Here is an 18,198-nt window from a genome sequence, read left to right on the forward strand (position 1 = left end):
CATCTGCTTTCATATTTAATTAGCTTTGTTGAAAATAACCTCAAATCATTTTTAGGAAAGTGGAGGGTCCTAAATAAAAATTAATAAATTCTTTGGACTCTATGGAGAGCAATGTACGTGTCTGAAAATGCCAGACCTAAGTATAAATGATAGAGAGAAATGTGAAGAAGAGATTGCTCTGTCGGCAACGGCATCATCAAAAAAGACATACAGACTGATTGAAGTCTTTAATGGAAGAGCAGAGCAGGAAAGACAGGGTGGAATAAACTTATTTTGACTCATACCAGTGAAGAAACGACGTGAGGAAGAAGCATCAATAAGTTTTTTAAATCCTTCCTACTTGTAATGCACCAAGCAAAGCTTATGAGGAAACCAGAGTTACAAAAAATTACAAATGGTAATGCTATTATTTGGCACATAGTTGCCAAAGGCATTCGATATAAAGATTTTACAGAGGTGTCAACTGATATATTGCAAACACACAAACAGTCTCAAATACTGTAAAATATGCAAGGAGAGCTGGATTGAAATATTAAGCATATGAATTATATATATAATTTTGCAGTGTAGGTACTGTAGTTAAAATGAACAATAAATACCAGGGTTAATGCCGCCAATGTCTTGTTGTGGGACTTTTTCCATCCACCATAATTTGAGTTTTTCAATTATATTTCCAATCCATGTTTTGAATAATGAAGTAATTGCTGATTTCTTTCTGGTCTGTTACATATTTAAAACAGGTGTCAGCACTGCCTCTATTTTTCTTTTTTAACATCAGGACTCATTAGAGGTGCCAGAACTACGAAACGAGGGCATCGATAGCTTTTAAGGATCCTCCCCACCCCTTGCCAAGATAAAGATTTGCTGTGGAGGCCAAACGTATGTCTTTCTCTCGCCTCCTCAGGACATTTCTGGATAAGAAGTTGGAGGCACAACCTTACTGGTATTGGAAAGGTTTTCACTTTCTCTCTGTGTAATATTACCTTCTGGGAAACTCAAGCTTGGTTTTTTTTTTTTTAAAAAACACATAAGTTCGTATATTTGCTCCACGAGAGAAAGATATGCCAGTCTGCTTTCACAAAAATTTACAGCCTTGGAAACCCTACTGGATAGTTCTGCTCTGTCCTGAAAAATTGCTATGAGTTAGAATCGACTTGATGGTAGTGATTTTTTTTTTCTTTTAATATTTTGCTGTAATGCATACATATATAATATGCAGTCTTATTAACATATGTTACATATATAATAACTACAATTTTTTATGTCGATTATTCAAACTATTGTTTATCTGGTTTATCTTTTTTATTTAAATATCTATTTTATTTTCGGTGAAAATATACACAGCAAAACATACATCCATTCGACAATTTCTACTCATACAATTCGCTGACATAGGTTACATTATTCATGTTGTGTCATCATTCTCACTATCTCTACCCAAATTATTTTAACACTATTAAGTTACAGTGTCCACTAACCTTCTCATCTATGTTTTATAGTCACTACTGTCAATTTGATTTCATATAGATAATTCTTTAAAAGAGGGCTGTGCTCAAGGTAAACATTCTTTACTATCTGAGCTAAACTGTAGTTTGATAAAATGATGACTTCAGGGTTTAAAGATTACCTCAGGGCATTAGATTCCAGCCTCAAAGGATCCAGTTAAGCCTGGATTCCATAAGAATTTGAAATTCTGCTCCATATTTTCCCCATTTTGATCAGGGTACATCTATTGAGACCTTGACCAAAGTGTTCAATAATGGTAGCCATGGACCATCCAGTTCTTCTGGTCTCATGGCAAAGGAGGTAATGGTTCATGGAGCCAGTTAGACCTGCAGTTCAATTGCTTCTCCAGTTTCTAGGTCTCTTTCTTTCTCTGTTGCTCCACAGAAATAATAGGCGCCAATTATTGTATCTTGGATCCAGGCTCGAATTTAATTAAGTATAGTAGCTACCTAGCTTTAAAATACCATACTGTGGTTGGGATCCATCCACAAAGGAGCAAAAAAACTATACCAAAATGGAGGTCCAGATGAGTACTTCATTCCAATTTAAATAGCAAGTGCTACTTAGGAAAAAGAGATAATTGTGATTGATTTTATTTCTATTTTTTAAAAAAAGATTAAAATAAAATATTTTCTACTTATAAAATTCAGCAACACTGAAAATCTCACTACTGTATTCTCAGTGATGTTGGCTGCTGATACAATCATTTATTAAAATAAATGCCATTAAAAAAAAAAGCATACTCTGCTAACTCAGTGACAAACAAGGGAATGAGATGGTGACTATTACATTTAACTCTTTTTCAACAGCGTTTTATTTAATTTTGTATATCTGCTTAGAAGACAGCATCTTTCTTTAAATTCAAGAAAAAGGAATTTCACAGATCAAAAGTGAAAAGTTTGGAGAAGGGGACACAAGCGTGAGAGAGAGAGAGAAAACTCGTCTGTGTGTTGGTTATTTATTCTGAATTATTCTCGTTACTAGAAGAAAATTATGATACACACATTTTCAAATATGGAGAAAAATGTTTACCTGAGTTTTATTGACTGTGCAAAGGCATTTGACTGTGTGGATCCTAACAAATTATAAATAACATTTCAAACAATGTGAATTCCAGAACACTTAATTGTGCTCATGAGGAACCTGTACATAGATAAGAGGCAGTTACTCAAAAAGAGCAAGGGGATAGATACTATGCAGTTTAAGGTCAAGAAAGGTGTGCATCAGGGTTGTATCCTTTCATGATACTCAATCTGTATGCTGAGCAAATAATCCAAGAAGCTGGACTCTATGAAGAAAAATGGGGCGTCAGGATTGGAGGAAGACTCATTAACAACCTGTGATATGTAGATGACACAACTTTGCTTGCTGAAAGTGAGGAGAACATGAAGCACTTACTGACGAAGATCAAAGACCACAGTCTTCAGTATGGATTACACCTCAACATAAAGAAAACAGAAATCCTCACAACTAGACCATTAAGCAACATCACGATAGATGGAGAAAAGATTGAAGTTGTCGAGGATTTCATTTTACTTGGATCCACAATCAATGCCCATGAGAGCAGCAGTCAAGAAATCAAATGACGCACTGGATTGGGCAAAACTGCTGCAAAAGACTCCTTTAAAGTATTAAAAATCAAAGATGTCACTTTAAGGACTAAGGTGTGCCCGACCCAGGCCATGGTATTTTCAATCACCTCATATGCATGGGAAAGCTGGGCAATGAATAAAGCAGACCACAGAAGAATTGATGCCTTCGAATTCTGGTGTTGGCCAAGAATATTGAATATACTATGGACTGCCAGAAGAATGAACAAATCTATTTTAAAAGAAGAATGATCATTAGAAGCAAAGATGGTGAGACTTCATCTCATATACTTGGACATGTTATCATGTGTTTTCAATCGGCTCATATACATGCAAAAGCTGGACAATGAATAAGGAAGGCCGAAGAAGAATTGATGCCTCTGAGTTGTGGTGTTGGTGAAAAATATTGAATATACCATAGATTGCTAAAAAGATGATCAAATTTGTCTTGGAAGGAGTACAACCAGAATGCTCCTTAGAAGCAAGGATGGCAATACTACATGTCACCTACTTTTGCAATGTTATCAGGAGGGATCAGTCCCTGGAGAAGGACATCATGCTTGGTAAAGTAAAGGGTCAGCAAAAGGAAGGAAGACCCTCAATGAGATGGATTGACACAGGGGCTGCAACAATGAGCTCAAGCATAACAAAGATTATGAGGATGGTGCAGGACCAGGCAATGTTTCGTTCTGTTATATGCGGGGTTACTATGAGTCAGAACCAACTCGACAGCGCCTAACAACAACAACAACAAACCCTGGCCTTCAGCTCACTAACTTGAACAAGCAATTTAAATACTGTGAGTTCCATAAAATGGAGGAGGAGGAAGTTACTTCTTCTAACTGTCAATTGTCATTCTACAAAGTGCTTTCTAGAAATCCAAACTCTGTAGAGAATATTATTTTATATAAAAAAAAAAAAGGCATTGATAAATTTGAGAGCTGACGTGTTGGACTACAAAGGAAACCCTCTCCAAATCACCACTGTGTTTTTTAAATGGCTGTCTGCCCTGAAATTTTGCCTGATTAAGGAAAACAAACAAACTTATTTTACTCACATTTAATGATCATATCTGTTATATTAATTGAAATATATCTGCATGATTGGGAGGAATAATAAAAAAATATGCTTGTAACCGTGTACTGAGCATCTCCTCTATGGTAGGTTCTGCCAGGTGCTCTGAGTGCTGAGAAAATAAATTATACACGTCCTTAATCACCTCGCAATTCACTTAACAGTCTGTCAAGTTATGTATAAGAGCTAATGTTGCAAAAAATATCACACCAAACATAAAAAAGAAACCAAACCTGTTGCTGTTGCATTGATTCAGGCTCATAGCGACTCTACAGGACAGAGTAGAATTGCCCCATAGAGTTTCCAAGGCTGTAATCTTTACAGAAGCAGACTGCCACGTCTTTGCCCCACTGAGCGCCTGGTGGGTTTGAACTGCCAACCTTTCAGTAGCAGCTGAGATCTTGGCCTCTGCACCAACAGAACTCTCAAAAAAAAAGAAAAAATCATAGAATATGTGTGTGTGTGTGTGTATGTATATAACAACAACAACAAAAAATCCTAAACCTGTTGCCATCGAGTTGATTCTGACTCATAGCGACCCTATAGGAAAGAGTAGAACTGCCCCATAGGGTTTCCAAGGAGAAGCAGGTGGGTTCGAACTGCCAGCTTTTTGGCTAGCACACATACGCTAGATGTAGCTCTTAACCACTGCACCACCAGGGCTCTCTCTCTCTATATATATATATATGCACACACACATAATTCTGTCATTTGAAATTTTTAAAAAAATGCCTAATGATGAAAGTGACATCAATGCCCAACTATTCGTCTATAATTAGTAAAGCCAATTTTGCACAGGTGATATAGGAGCTTCAAGTGACATACATGCTTATTGGTATGAGGTAAAATGCTTTTTTTAAAGCTCATCAGAAAGAAGTAGATATGAATGCTGTTACAATCTAATTTATAAGTCAGTAAGTCATCCACAAACCATAATCCCCTTTTTTTTTTTTTTTTGGTAACAAATGACTTAGGACACTCTTCACAACCCAGGTTGGGAAGGGTCGCTCTGGTAACTGTGAACGCGTGGTATACGACTGCATGTTTACATGGTTACCTTGGGACCTGATCAGCCATTTCATTTTAAGCAGTTTAAATTCTATAACATGCTCGTGCCACGCGACGATCTTCCTACACCACCCCCGTGTAAATGTAGGAAACACTGCAGCATAGGAGCTGCCTTCTCTGACAGCCAGTCCTCTCCCCAGCCTTGCTTGTTGCAGTTCATCTGTTAGGCTCATGAAGGGCTTGAAAGAGTCAATTAGGCTCACGATGAACAGTCGGAAGCCCCACAATGTCCTCAGAGCCCGCGAGCTGTTGAAAACTCACACAACTCCAAGCAAGGAGCAAAAGGCAGAGCTGTGAAAGGAGGGGCACTGCCCAGCTCCCCCTGGGCAGGACTCCATCATAAGCCTGGTCTTTGGGCAACAGAGAAGGAGACACTTGGAGAAGGCAGCATCTCAGCCTTCCTCAGCTCCTCTTCGTTTCTGGTATTATTATCAGAGTTAGAGCCAAACTGAAGGATAATAATAGTAATAATCAAAATCGACTTCAAGGCAGTTTCCCCTCCCAAGAGGATTAATGCTGTCCTAAAAATTGAGAAAGTGCATTATTTCAAGGTAACTTTTGTTATTGTTGTTGTCTTAAAGACTTACTGCATTTAATTGTAGAGGATGTAAACCAGTTTTTCTTTTTTTTAAATAATATAAATATCGTTCTCCCCAAGGCTGTTTATATTAACAATCCTTTGAAAACCTAAAGTTGAAATAGAATCTTTCCAATTTCCTCCCCACCCCCTTTACTTCCTTCTCAGAACTCACTGATTTTATGACCTGTAAGTCCTTTTTTAAGTCCTGGGCCACTGTGGTGACCTCATCCTGTGAACTGAGCAATGATCAGGTGGGTGAAAGACCTGCTTTCTTCATTCTTCTAAAAGAAAGTTGATGTCTGTATCTGCACAACAAAAGATATGTCTAAGAAAGGAATTAGCAAGAGTGTGTGGACATGAATGCTTTTGATGAGTGAATGAGTCCAGCCCTGTGAAAGACTAGTTGCTGTTGGTTGTGGTGGAGTCATTTCCAACTCATGGTGACCCCATGTGTGCAGAGTAGAGCTGCTCCATAGGGTTTTCACGGCCCTGAGCTTTCACAAGCAGATCACCAACTCTGCATGAGTTTGAACTGCCAACCATTCAGCTAGTAGTTCAGCGCTTAACCATTTGATCCACCCAGCTACCTCTACAAAAGATACTGCCACATTTTCAGTCCTACCCTGGAAAGGTATTCTCCTGCTAAATATGCCACAACTGGTTGTCCTTGTGCCACACGCATTGTGCTTATCTATCGTTTTGAGGTTCACTGCAAATAATCGATACAGGAAAAACAGAAATTTTAGAGAACAAGAGATATGGTTTGGAATCATTTCCCTCTATACATACAATCATATGGATAAAAAATGGTTATAACTCAATCACCCACTTGTCTTTGACTATTTTGATTAAGAAATAACAACACTACACAAGCTACCCCAAACTAAGGTATAATCACATGATTAATACTAAGCTCTTTCAATAAACAAGCATTCCAGTAGATAAGAGTTTTGTTTTCAACCCAAAGTAATTGTCCTTTTGTTTTTTGTAGTTGGGCTGTCTAGAGAAAGCCTCCCTCTGCAGCCTGCAACTTAGTAGGTGAGTCCTTCAGAAGCAAGCCCCCCTCTCTGCCACGCCTATATTGAGGGCATTTGAAGCCAGAAAGGACAGCTCTGCTTACCGTGGTGCTTCGGCTTGGTTTGACAGGAGGGCTGCTCTATTGTGAACCTGGTGGGGGGTGGGGGGCGGGGAGGGTGTGGTGGTGTGTAAGGGAGGGAATATTCAGCTGGGGTGGACAAAGATTCCTTATAGGTAGGAATGCCCAACATTAAGTTTTGAGTTGTTTGCTATGTTGTAAAGTAATTCTTTCCTTCAGATTTATTAAAGCTTGCTGTGCACATGAATGTTTTGTGTAAATGGGTTTTTGAGAAATTCAAGGGGAAAAATGGTCCATACTTGGGTCAACATGGAACAGAGAGAAGAGTCACAGGAAGTGACATGCTAGTGAGTGAGAGCAAGAACTCAAGAAAAGCAAGAACTAAGCATCAGAAGCAACCAGAAAAGAAATGTGCCCTTTAGAGAAGTCTCTGAGATTTAGGGGGAGACTCTGGGTTTCTCACCATACAGAAGATGGAGGTTTTGGCTCTATTTCTTTTAAATTCTCAAGAATATGGCTTTTGATCCACAGATAAATTAAAAGATATACAGAAAGCACTTAGCACAGTGCCTGGCTCACAGTAAGCAGTAAATAAATGGTTATCATTTCTAATGTCATTATTCTTTTTACATTCAGAGTGACAAAGGGTTTGCAAATTTTCTGTCTTCCTCATGAAAAAGTTTGGCAAGTGTACATAATTTTCAAAGTAAAATAGTGCCGTTGGATGCCTGTTAAATGTTCTCATGTCTATAAGGTTCATCAGAAGCTCCCAGAGCTTTTTACCTGAGGCTAACTCTGCCACGTCTGAGCACCAGGAAGAACGTGGTCTCTAAGTCAAAGGACAACAGCTAAGGAAGGCAGGACAAATCAATGACAAAACCCAAGTGTTGTTTTGTCAGCAGTTAGTTTCACGAATTTCACAGGGAGTAAATCATTTGCCATGGAGTTGATTCCGGTTCATGACAACCCTGTGTGTCAAAGTAGAACAGTACCCCAGAACTGTGATTTTCAATGGCTCATTTTTTAGAAGTAGATCACCAGGCCTTTTTCTGTGGCTCCTCTGGGTAGACTCCAACCTTCAATCTTTCAGTTAGCAGCTGAGCCTGGTAACCATTTGCACCACAGTGAGTAGAAGGTACTTCATGCTACCTTGGCTCAAGTCCTTGATAAAGACCTTTGGCATCATGTAAAGGTTTTACAGCAGAGGTTCCACCCTACCCTTTTCCTTACCCCAGAGAGAAGAAAAGAAGATCAAGAGAAGTTGTTTATTCCAAATATAACTACCTCCACCCCAAGTCTCATCACAAATGTTAAGCATCACGTGAACAAATGATTTTTTTCTGAATTAGAAAGCCTCTCTCACATAGCCCATCTCTAGCCAGAGATGACACAAAGAAATGATAAGATACCCAACAGTCCTCCATCAGTACATCCAAGTCAGGCAGTGAAAATAACTACACAGATTTCTAATGAAGGAGTCACTCCTTATAATTTCCCAGATGCCCAGTTCACTTCTTCGGTCATCCCGACATATCACATGGAATGCATCATTATCAATGAAGTAGCATTCCTTTGACAAGCTTGTGATAGCATTCCCACACTCCCTGTGCCCAGGCCAAGCATATTTCCTCCAAAGGACTGTACATTTAGATACTTAGAGATGTATCTAAGACATCACTACTGATTATTGAAAAGTCCATGAAAGTCTTGGGGTGTGCATGTGTGTGTGTTGATAATATGACTAGGGGTCCTGAACATGAAGTCACAACTTCAAATCACCGTTGATACACGGCACCTTATAAACCCTTGATACATGATACCCTATATGTTCCATAAAAAGTCAACAACTGTAAATAAAAGATAAGATCCCAAGCCAGGAAAAAATGTAAAAATTATTAACAAAAACTTAAACCCCATATTTCTAAGTTCATATTCCCCTAAGTATAAGTAGCAAAGTAGGAAATACCAGGGGTTATAGAGTAGAAATTTTAAAGTAGAATGATGCAGATCATTGAAACATATTTAAGCTCCCTAAAAATGTAAACATTAAGATTTAGAGGACCGTGATTTATTGCTCTAGCTAAAAATCCAATAATACATGGCTGCAGATGTGAACATGGTCATCAAGTTTTGCAGGGTATAAATTGGGTATATGTCCAGGATGTCCAGCAGTCCCCTTCCCTGAGTTCTTCCACTGTATACCTGAGTAGAAATTTCCTCACACTCCTTCTGGAGAGCAACAAAGAAGGAAGTACCCTCTCTGGAGCATCCATTGTGGATCTGACACTGTCCAAAGTGCTTTATGTACATTATGACATGAGCCCTCACATATCCCTACCGTATAGACCTTAGTGGCTCCATTTTAGATGGGAGGAAACTGAGAATCAGAGAAGTTAGGCAACAAGTTTGAAGCCACACTACCCAGGATAAATACTGGAACTCAGAGTCATTGGCTCAAAATGTCTGCTGCGTTAATCACTCCAGTTCTCTTTCCAGATTTGTGGGACTCAGCACCAAGTTTATTATTTCATAATTCTCAGCATTGGTCAATTTTTAACCCTGAAGATTCTCAGACAATATTATGAATAATTATTTTATCTCCCAAAATAGTCTTTGGTTTCTGTATGTTAAAAAAAAAGGGGGGGGGCTCAAAAATTGTCCCTTCTCTGTCAAACAACCGCAATTCAGCTGCCTAAGCTCTCCAAAGTTGAAGATCAGTTAACAAGCTACCATGGAGTTGATTCTGACTCATGGAGACCCCACATGTGTCAGAGTAGAGCTCTGGGTTTTCAGTGGCTGATTTTTTTTCAGAAATAGATTGCCAAGTCTTTCTTCCGAGGCATCTCTGGATGGGCTCGAACTTCCAACCTTTCAGTTAGCAGCAGAGACTGTTAACTATTTGCACCGCCCAGGGACTAGAGTGGCCACTAAAATACTTAAGACCATTCAGTCAGGAGGGCCTCTCTGTTTGGAATGTTTTGATCAAACTTGTCTGTTCTGGTCTTACAGGGAAAAACTACATGATATTGGAGTACTTTCAGAATAAGCCAGCCACGTGGCCCTTAACAGAGACCCAGCTTTAATACCAAAACTTGCATGGAGGAGAACTGATCATTTTCTATGCAACTGTGTGCAATTCTTATCAGGCAAAGTACAGCTGCTCTTGGCTAACTAGCTCACCGAAAGTGACTCCCCCGGGCCTCAGCTAGGAACAGTTAAAATAAAATGCAAAATGCACAACCCCTTCCCCCTCACAGATAAAAGGCTGTGGACCATATAGGCCTCATTTTTAATAGGGCCTCAGCTAGGTCTCTGTTTTTTGCACCCACAGCTAATTGAAGGGGCAACTGGAGCACACACAACTGAACACGTAGTTAAGGAGCCACCTCACCACCTGGCTTGCACACACAATTAAATATTTGCACCTGCAATGGTAGTCTGTGTGAAAGTTATCCCTGTAATTAGTTGAAGGGGTAGAAATAGATGTAATTTTTAAAACCCTCTCTAATTCTAATAAAAAAAAATTCTAATAGATATTTTTAAATAGGTATGTTTGTTGAAATAAAAGAACTCATAAGTAATTAGTGCTTTTGAAAGAAACTTTCATACTGAGTTCTTTTCAGGTAATCTGCTAAAAACATAGCTTTCTATTGTTTCCATGTGTAGCTCAATTACAGGAGTTTCTATATGTAACTCAATTACACGAGTATTATTTGCCTGTATTTTCAGTGGGTTTGACGTATGATTAAGTCTAGTCATTTTTTAATTCATTTGTTCATTCATTCACTTATTCGTTCATTTATTTGCTCAGTAGACACGCTGAATACATACTATGCCTTGGATACTAATGTGTATAAACCAGTATTTCTGCCTAGAGGCCCTTGGGAACCGGATGGAGCTGCGGTTGATGTATTTTTCAGATAATTATAATTCAATATGGCAAGTGCTTGTCACTTAGCAAAGACGATTGTAAAAATAAAATACCATGCAGGACAAAATACCTCCAAGGGAAGTAGGGAGGGGCACAAATACAAAATTTTGAGCTTTGAAACATCTGTGGAACAACTCTATGTATAAGAATTTTGAGAATTACACAGGTTCCTCATTTGAGAAGATTATACTGTTTAATTCATTTCAGGTGCTGTTTCACAACTTGAAAAAGTTGCCTGCTTTTGACATGCCATGTAAAGTACTACAATAAAGGATTTTAGTCAATGAGAATATCACCATACTATAGGCCACAGAATGCCCCTTGGGGTTAATGGGAAATGCGGACCCCCCACCCACCCAAGAGAGACTACACTCCAATATTTTAGCAAATGCTTTCAGTGCAAACCCATAGTGGATCTGTTTACCCATAATGGACCTTTGTACGCTAATTTCCACCCCCGCATTTCTTATGGTATTTAAACAGTGAAAATGTTTGCAGTTTAGAGACTAAATGGGCAACATTTGGATTTCACAGGGATTGCTTCTTTCTTCTTCACTGTGTGTTTGAACAGATGATCTCTTACCTCTAAGAGCATACTGCTTCTGCCACAACGTATCTTGTCTCCTACAAAGCTGGCCTGTTTTAACGGTTGATCTATAGAGACTTTTAGACCCAAATCCTGCGATTATCACAAATCGTAGAATTTTGACACAAATATTCTGTGGGTTCAGAAAATTGAGAAGTCCCCAAAAAGATCCACTCTCTCCAATAGATGACCTGCAAGGAGGGGCTTGATTGGAAAACGGAGCCCAGCTCGAAGAGAATAAGCAGGGGGTGCTGGGGGGAGGCTGGGAGTTGGGATCAGCCCTCTGGACCTTGAAATGCAGCAGCTGTGCATTGTCTTTGAGGCTGAGGATCAAGCAGAGAATATGAGATAGGCAAACGTTGGCTTAAACTTTCTTCTTTCTTTGATTGTCCTTGGACATCTGCCTCACCTCCTGTCAAGAATGTTTGGCAGCTGTTAGCTCAGAATAACACGGTTCTGTTGCTCCAGCCGCTACCCTGGTCTTCTAATACTTTAAGCCAACGAGTCTCCGTTATACGCCTGGCCTGATACAGAGCTATGCTAATGCCTTGAGCTAACTAGCTTTCTTCTATCAGTCATGGAAAAACATAGGGGTAGAGTCTTTGGTTTATTTTCCTCACGTGCTAATTGGCTTTAATTGTTGGTCAATTGGATTTCAAGTTCAGAAAAGCGCAGGCTACACAAAGACAAGTGTGAACTGAAGACCGTGGGAGAGATTGGTCGGCCCTTGTGGTCTCTAATGTAGTAGACTTTATGCAGATACACATGTCTCCTCGCCGCAGGGGTTCAGGGGAGGATTCTCAGTCCCATCACAACAGTTTCTTAAAATCCATACTTAACCCCATAGACAAAATACCAGGAAGGGAACAACTGACCAGATATTGGAAGGGCATGCCTCCCTACTTTGTTCTCTTTATGGTAAAAGTACAATAAAGGACAAGCTTAAGCATATTTAGCTCCCTTGGGGTGCCATGTCTTATTCTAACAGCCTTCCTTCTGTCATTAATGAATCACCATTGTGAGGAAGAGAAAACGTTGAGTTGAAAATATTGAAAATGGGCATCTTTCTACCTAATCCGTGAAACTGATATGCCCTGATGATAAAAATGCAGATTTATTCCATCCGTACTTCCCAATACCACTCTCATGGGAATTCATTCACGGCAAAACAGAAGCATCCCAAATGGCCCCCCGAATATTCAGGCTTCATAGGAAAAGTGTAACCTAAGTCACGGTAGTTATCTCTGCAATAAGATCAAAAATGTTACAGTCAACAGCATTGATTTATTTCCAATAATGGTTATGGCCTGCTTTTAGGTAGTACAATGGCTTACATTTGCTATTGTTGTAGGATGACTTATTACCAGTTCTCTGAGTCAAAATGCCCCTGATGGAGATTACTCCAGTGCTAATTCCCCAAATTCTCTTTTTCTATATTGAGTCTGAAATGTATCTACAAGCACAAATGTTCTACTGCTTTGATTGAATTGACTAGTCTGTCGGTCTAACACCTGTCAATTCTCTCACAGAATTTTTGACATTTTTGACTGAATTGACCAGGTGTTAGACAGAACCCACTGGTCAATTTCATCAAAAGTTTTCAAACCAGTTTTTTTGATTGGACAAAGCCAGGGTCTACGTCCTTATTGGCATTGCTGTGTACCTTGTTAACACAATTATTTTCTCATTTTTCTAGATCTTTATGCTGAAACTTTGACTATACGTATATTCACATATGCATACATATGTGAGGATCTCTGCCAATTAACTATCTTTGCATTTGTAATTTACAAACGGTGTAGCATATACCATCTATCCATATAGCTCTAGTTTCAAATAAGAGAATTTAATCAGTTTTCAATACATTCCACTAATACTTTTCAATTCTACTCCTAACATAGTGGAGAGTGTGGCAAGGGCAAGATCATTACTAGTTGGCAGGCCAGAAAAAGGATTCCAGGTTGTACAAGTAGTTTCTGGGGAAAGGAAATGAGCTTGCAGAATCTAAGAAAGGGCATGAAGCTTAGATGTCACCAAGGTGGTTGAATCAGGCAGCACTAGTAGGGCTATTTTGGTTGTTTGCAGCATTCATTCTGATTGGCTAGTGCCTGTGTGGCAGTCCTTGTTAAATATTTAGAATACTACCCCTGGATTTAGAAGACAGGGTAAAGACCATTGTCTCCTCTGCTTCTTCTCTTGAGAAGCTCATTTAGCCTAATCCTAATTGGTGCTGAATAAAAGTCTGTTATTCACCATCAAAAGTATCCTAAGAGACAAAGTACCCAGCACACCAAATCTGTTGCCACTGAGTCAATTCCAACTCATGGCAATCCTATAGGACAGAGTAGAACTGCTCCATAATGCTTCCAAGGAGCAGCTGGTAGATTCCAACTGCCGACATTTTGGTCAGCAGGCAAGCTCTTAACCACTGCACCACCAAGGCTCCACTTGGCACACAGTAAGTGGCAAGTTAGTGTCAGCTTTCTGTTTCCCTCTGTACCGTCTATGCCAGCATAGCACACAAATTCTTATCTCTTAACTGCTAAGACAGACATCACTACTATAAAACATCCTCTTTTAATCTCCCTATCCATCTCTTCTTCCCCCCCAACAAAATATATCAAATTCAGAAATACCTTATTATTTGTTTATTTATTATGTGTGGGAGTCATTGCTTGTCTTCCCCCAACCCCCCCCCCCACAAGAATTTAAGAACCATGAGAGTAAAACGCTTTGTCTATTTCAGTCCCTGGTGATTTCCAAATGTCTAGAACAATGTCTAGCACGTTAAAAAAAAAAAAAAAAAAAAAAACTTTTTTTTTTCACATTACAAGCACTCAATAAGCACTTGCTGAATGAATATAGATGGTGAATACATTTATTATATCCTAATAATTATCTTATATTTAGATCTCGTATTCTACTTTTCAAAGCAATTATACGTGTGCTTAAAAAACCATATTAAACATCAAACCAAATAAAAGCCAAACCCAGTGCCATCAAGTCAATTCCGACTCACAGCAACCCTATAGAACAGAGTAGAACTGCCCCATAGAGTTTCCAAGGAGCGCCTGGCAGATTCGAACTGCCGACCCTTTGGTTAGCAGCCGTAGCACTTAACCACTACACCACCAGGGTTTCCATATTAAACACAGCCAGTGTTTAATGAGAAGTCCTCATGGATAAACTCTCTGAAGAAGGAAAAGAAGATGAACTGGCAAGAGCGGTAGCCTTACGTGGTGGGGCTTAGAAAACTTCTTAAATAGGATTACTAAATCAAGAAAACTTGGAACCAATTTTTTCCAAGAGATGTCAAGCATAGAAAAGAAGTTAAGGGGAGTCAGAGAGTCCAAAGCAACTTGTGGAAACACTTGGGGAAAGAGAGTAAGTCAACGATATTGCTCTATTTCATGGTAGAATTCAATTCCTTTTTAAGATGACAACAAATTTTCGTAGATTTTGCTGGTTCGTTTAGTGTCCTTCTTTTATTAAAACATCTATTTATCCCTATAACAACCAATCACATCAAGATTTATGCAGAGGGGTTTGGTTAACTGATGGGAACCCACTCTCAGGGATGATAAAGTGAAAGTCCTTCATGTTTCTCAAAAGGTTCAAAAAAGCTTATTTGGACAATCTCTGGATCCCGCTGCTTGACTATTGGAGGCCACCATGCTTCCATGTAAATTTAAACCCTAAAATTACACCCACTCCCTTAACATAAATAGCTAAGGTACATGCCACAGGTAAATAATCCCTTTCCATTTGAGGTAAGTAAAAGGAGAAATGGTTTATAAAATGTTTAAAGACTCAAGGCCAGAGGGTAAAAAAAAAATGAAGTCCAAAGTACTCTATTGCTAAACACAACTATTTGTAATTCATTTTGCAGTATAGGTCAGAATGACTGGGTAAGAGTGGTGAAAAAGTCTGGAAATAGTGATGATGAGTTCATAACACAATGAACTTAATTAGTGTTGCTAAATTGTACACGTAAAGAACGTTGAGATGGCAAATGTTTTGTTACACATATACTCACCACAATTTAAAAAACATGACTAACATTACAGCTCCCAGAAATGAAATTCAGAAATGACAGTTTAATTCACATTTTTTGTGTGAAAGCATAAGAAAGTAGAGATGTTCTGTTTCAAATTTATGTAAATTACAGTCACTGTCACACTTAAATTTTTGGTCGCCTCACACATTTTATTTAAGCTTATCACAGGAACTGACCCTCAGGACTGTTTCACCATTCATTCAAAGGCTAGGACTTCTAGACCCTTGGCCATGGTGCTTGGAGATTTCTGGCTCAGCAGTACTCATAGCAATTGGCTAGGTCAAGGAAGTTCATTCTGGGACTTCTTTCTCTCAACTCTGTCAGTGTTTTTCCCCTACCTAATTTGAATTATTTTGCCTACTCTGCATTACATTTATGGTCTTTTCTTATTCTTTCTTTCTAGACTGTGAATTCCTTGAGAGATAGAATGTAGCATAGTGCCCAGCATAGTCCATATCATGTGAACCACAGGACTTTACAAATATTACATAAGCAGCAATATATATGTGGTTAAGAAAGTAGTCACTTATAAAAGAAATAGTAGTAGTATTTCCTACCCGTGATCAATGTAGAACATAGAACCAATATTAGGGGAAAAAAAAAAAAAAAAAACTCGGCCAATTTTAGCACATACCATTTTCAGACATTCAATTTGAGTGAGTGGGGTGAAAAAAGGACACACATCCCAAGTGACTAGAATTGAGGCAGATTAAAATGCATTGATGGCCTATATTAGAACCTAAGAGCAATCACCAGCCATAAAGAAAATGTACTTAAAATATATATATCAGTGTAATCACACACTCCCTCAAAATAAAACCCAGCTTGCTTCAAAATATATCCTGTCGCTTAAAAAGAACATTGCTGAGCAACTGTTTACAAAGAGCATTTGATGAACAAGATGCCTTCCATGTCTTTCAGAGGTTGATTGCTTTTCCCCTTCTCCCTCTCGCTAACCTATCTGATTGCATCATTCCACAGGTCACCTGGCTAGGGGACAGAGAACTGGACCCACCGGTACTGTCTTTTTTCTACTTCTCACAAGCTGGGAACACATCATTTCTAGACTCTTCACAAGACAAGCTACAACCATTTGGCACCCTTATTTCCTTGAAGAGTAAAACCCTTCTGAAGAGCTAAATGACATTGTGAGTACCACTTGGACTGAACATCAATTTATAGCCCACAAAACCATCCTCCTCAGGAGAAATATGATTATTATCTCAAGTCTTGGGATACTTTACCTTTCCCAGTGGCTGCCCAAAGCCAGAGTCACTATCTTTATGGTTTATACTGAGAAATCTTTGATTAGAAAACCTTGATATTTAAATATAGAGAGCTTTTGTTCTGTGTTAACAAATAATAATAACTCACAATTATGGAGTTACACTAACTGGCAGACACTGTGTTATGTTGCACGAGTTACTGCAAATGAATCTTCACAATAATCCTTCTAAGAGTGTTTTTTACTTCATTTTTCACGCTCATTGCCATACCCCTGTACCACCAGCACCACTGTCACCACCCCACCAGGATCACCCTGCTGTAAAAGTCTCAGGATGTAGGCTGTAGTCTGTGTTGAACACAAGGCAGCCATGAAAACTTCAGACCCATTATCTCCCAGAGAGAGCTGCGTTCTCCCAATAAAGCCTGGTAAAGTCTGGTGTTGAGCTCAACAAGTATAGAAATAGGGAACAGAACCATGTACTTAGAGTTATAAATTTGAATCATCTTTCTGCCAAAGAGAAGCCCTCCGGCAAACCACCGATGATCCTCATTTGGATTTTTTTTTTTAATAAAAGGATTTATTATATTGACTTGCATCATGGGAATATCTATAAGTGAGAACAAAAGATACTAGCAAATCAAGTTTTGTTTTCTCACACCATTGTCCTCATGCTCCATCTCTTCCTATGCCAACTTGTCAATACTCAGTTGTGAAAAGTCAGTTCAAGTTAGATATGACCTACGTAGCCTGGGGAGTTTGATCGGTAGCAGATCATGGGGATGGTGCAGGACCAGGCAGCGTTTCATTCCCTTGTGCATGGGGTCACCACGAGCTGTGGGCTGACTCCAAGGCATCTAACAACTACAACATGTAGCATAATGCCTGACAGAATCAGCCTCAATATTGAATGAACGACCATTCCAATAAAGCAGCATTTGCCAAGAGGTTTCACTTTCTCCATATTTCTGGTCCTGAAACCTAGGAAAATGCTATAAATGCTTTCTATTTCAAAAGCAAAAATATGAATCCATCAACAGAGAGAGACTGAATAATCTGATTCAGTTCAGAGAAGATAATAATTGTTCTATTATGGAAAATCTGTGACCCTGTATTCGAAATGCCCAATTGGATTTTGAAATATTTTTCTGGACCAAAAAGCACGCACAATTAGTATCTCTCATCCCACATCAGACCAATAATACTAAAAAAGGAAGAAAAGCAACTTTCAAAAGCTAAAAGTCATACGTGGTTTAGGGTTTCCAAACTCTAAGAATTGTGCATATTTGACACAATTTTTTTTTCTTGCTTCACTGATATATTTCATGTGAAAGAAATGCGAAGGAATTAAAATAAAAAGAAATATATTTCCTTCCAAAAGTGGGAGCCGGCTCAGCAGTTTGCATCTGTCACAGGGCAAGCCTTCTGTTCTGGGCCTGCCTGACCTCAGCTTCTGCCTCCCTCTGTCTATTGGAAATGCAGTGTC

This window comes from Elephas maximus, chromosome 13, assembly GCF_024166365.1.
Source record: "Elephas maximus indicus isolate mEleMax1 chromosome 13, mEleMax1 primary haplotype, whole genome shotgun sequence".
In the NCBI taxonomy this organism is placed as follows: domain Eukaryota; kingdom Metazoa; phylum Chordata; class Mammalia; order Proboscidea; family Elephantidae; genus Elephas; species Elephas maximus.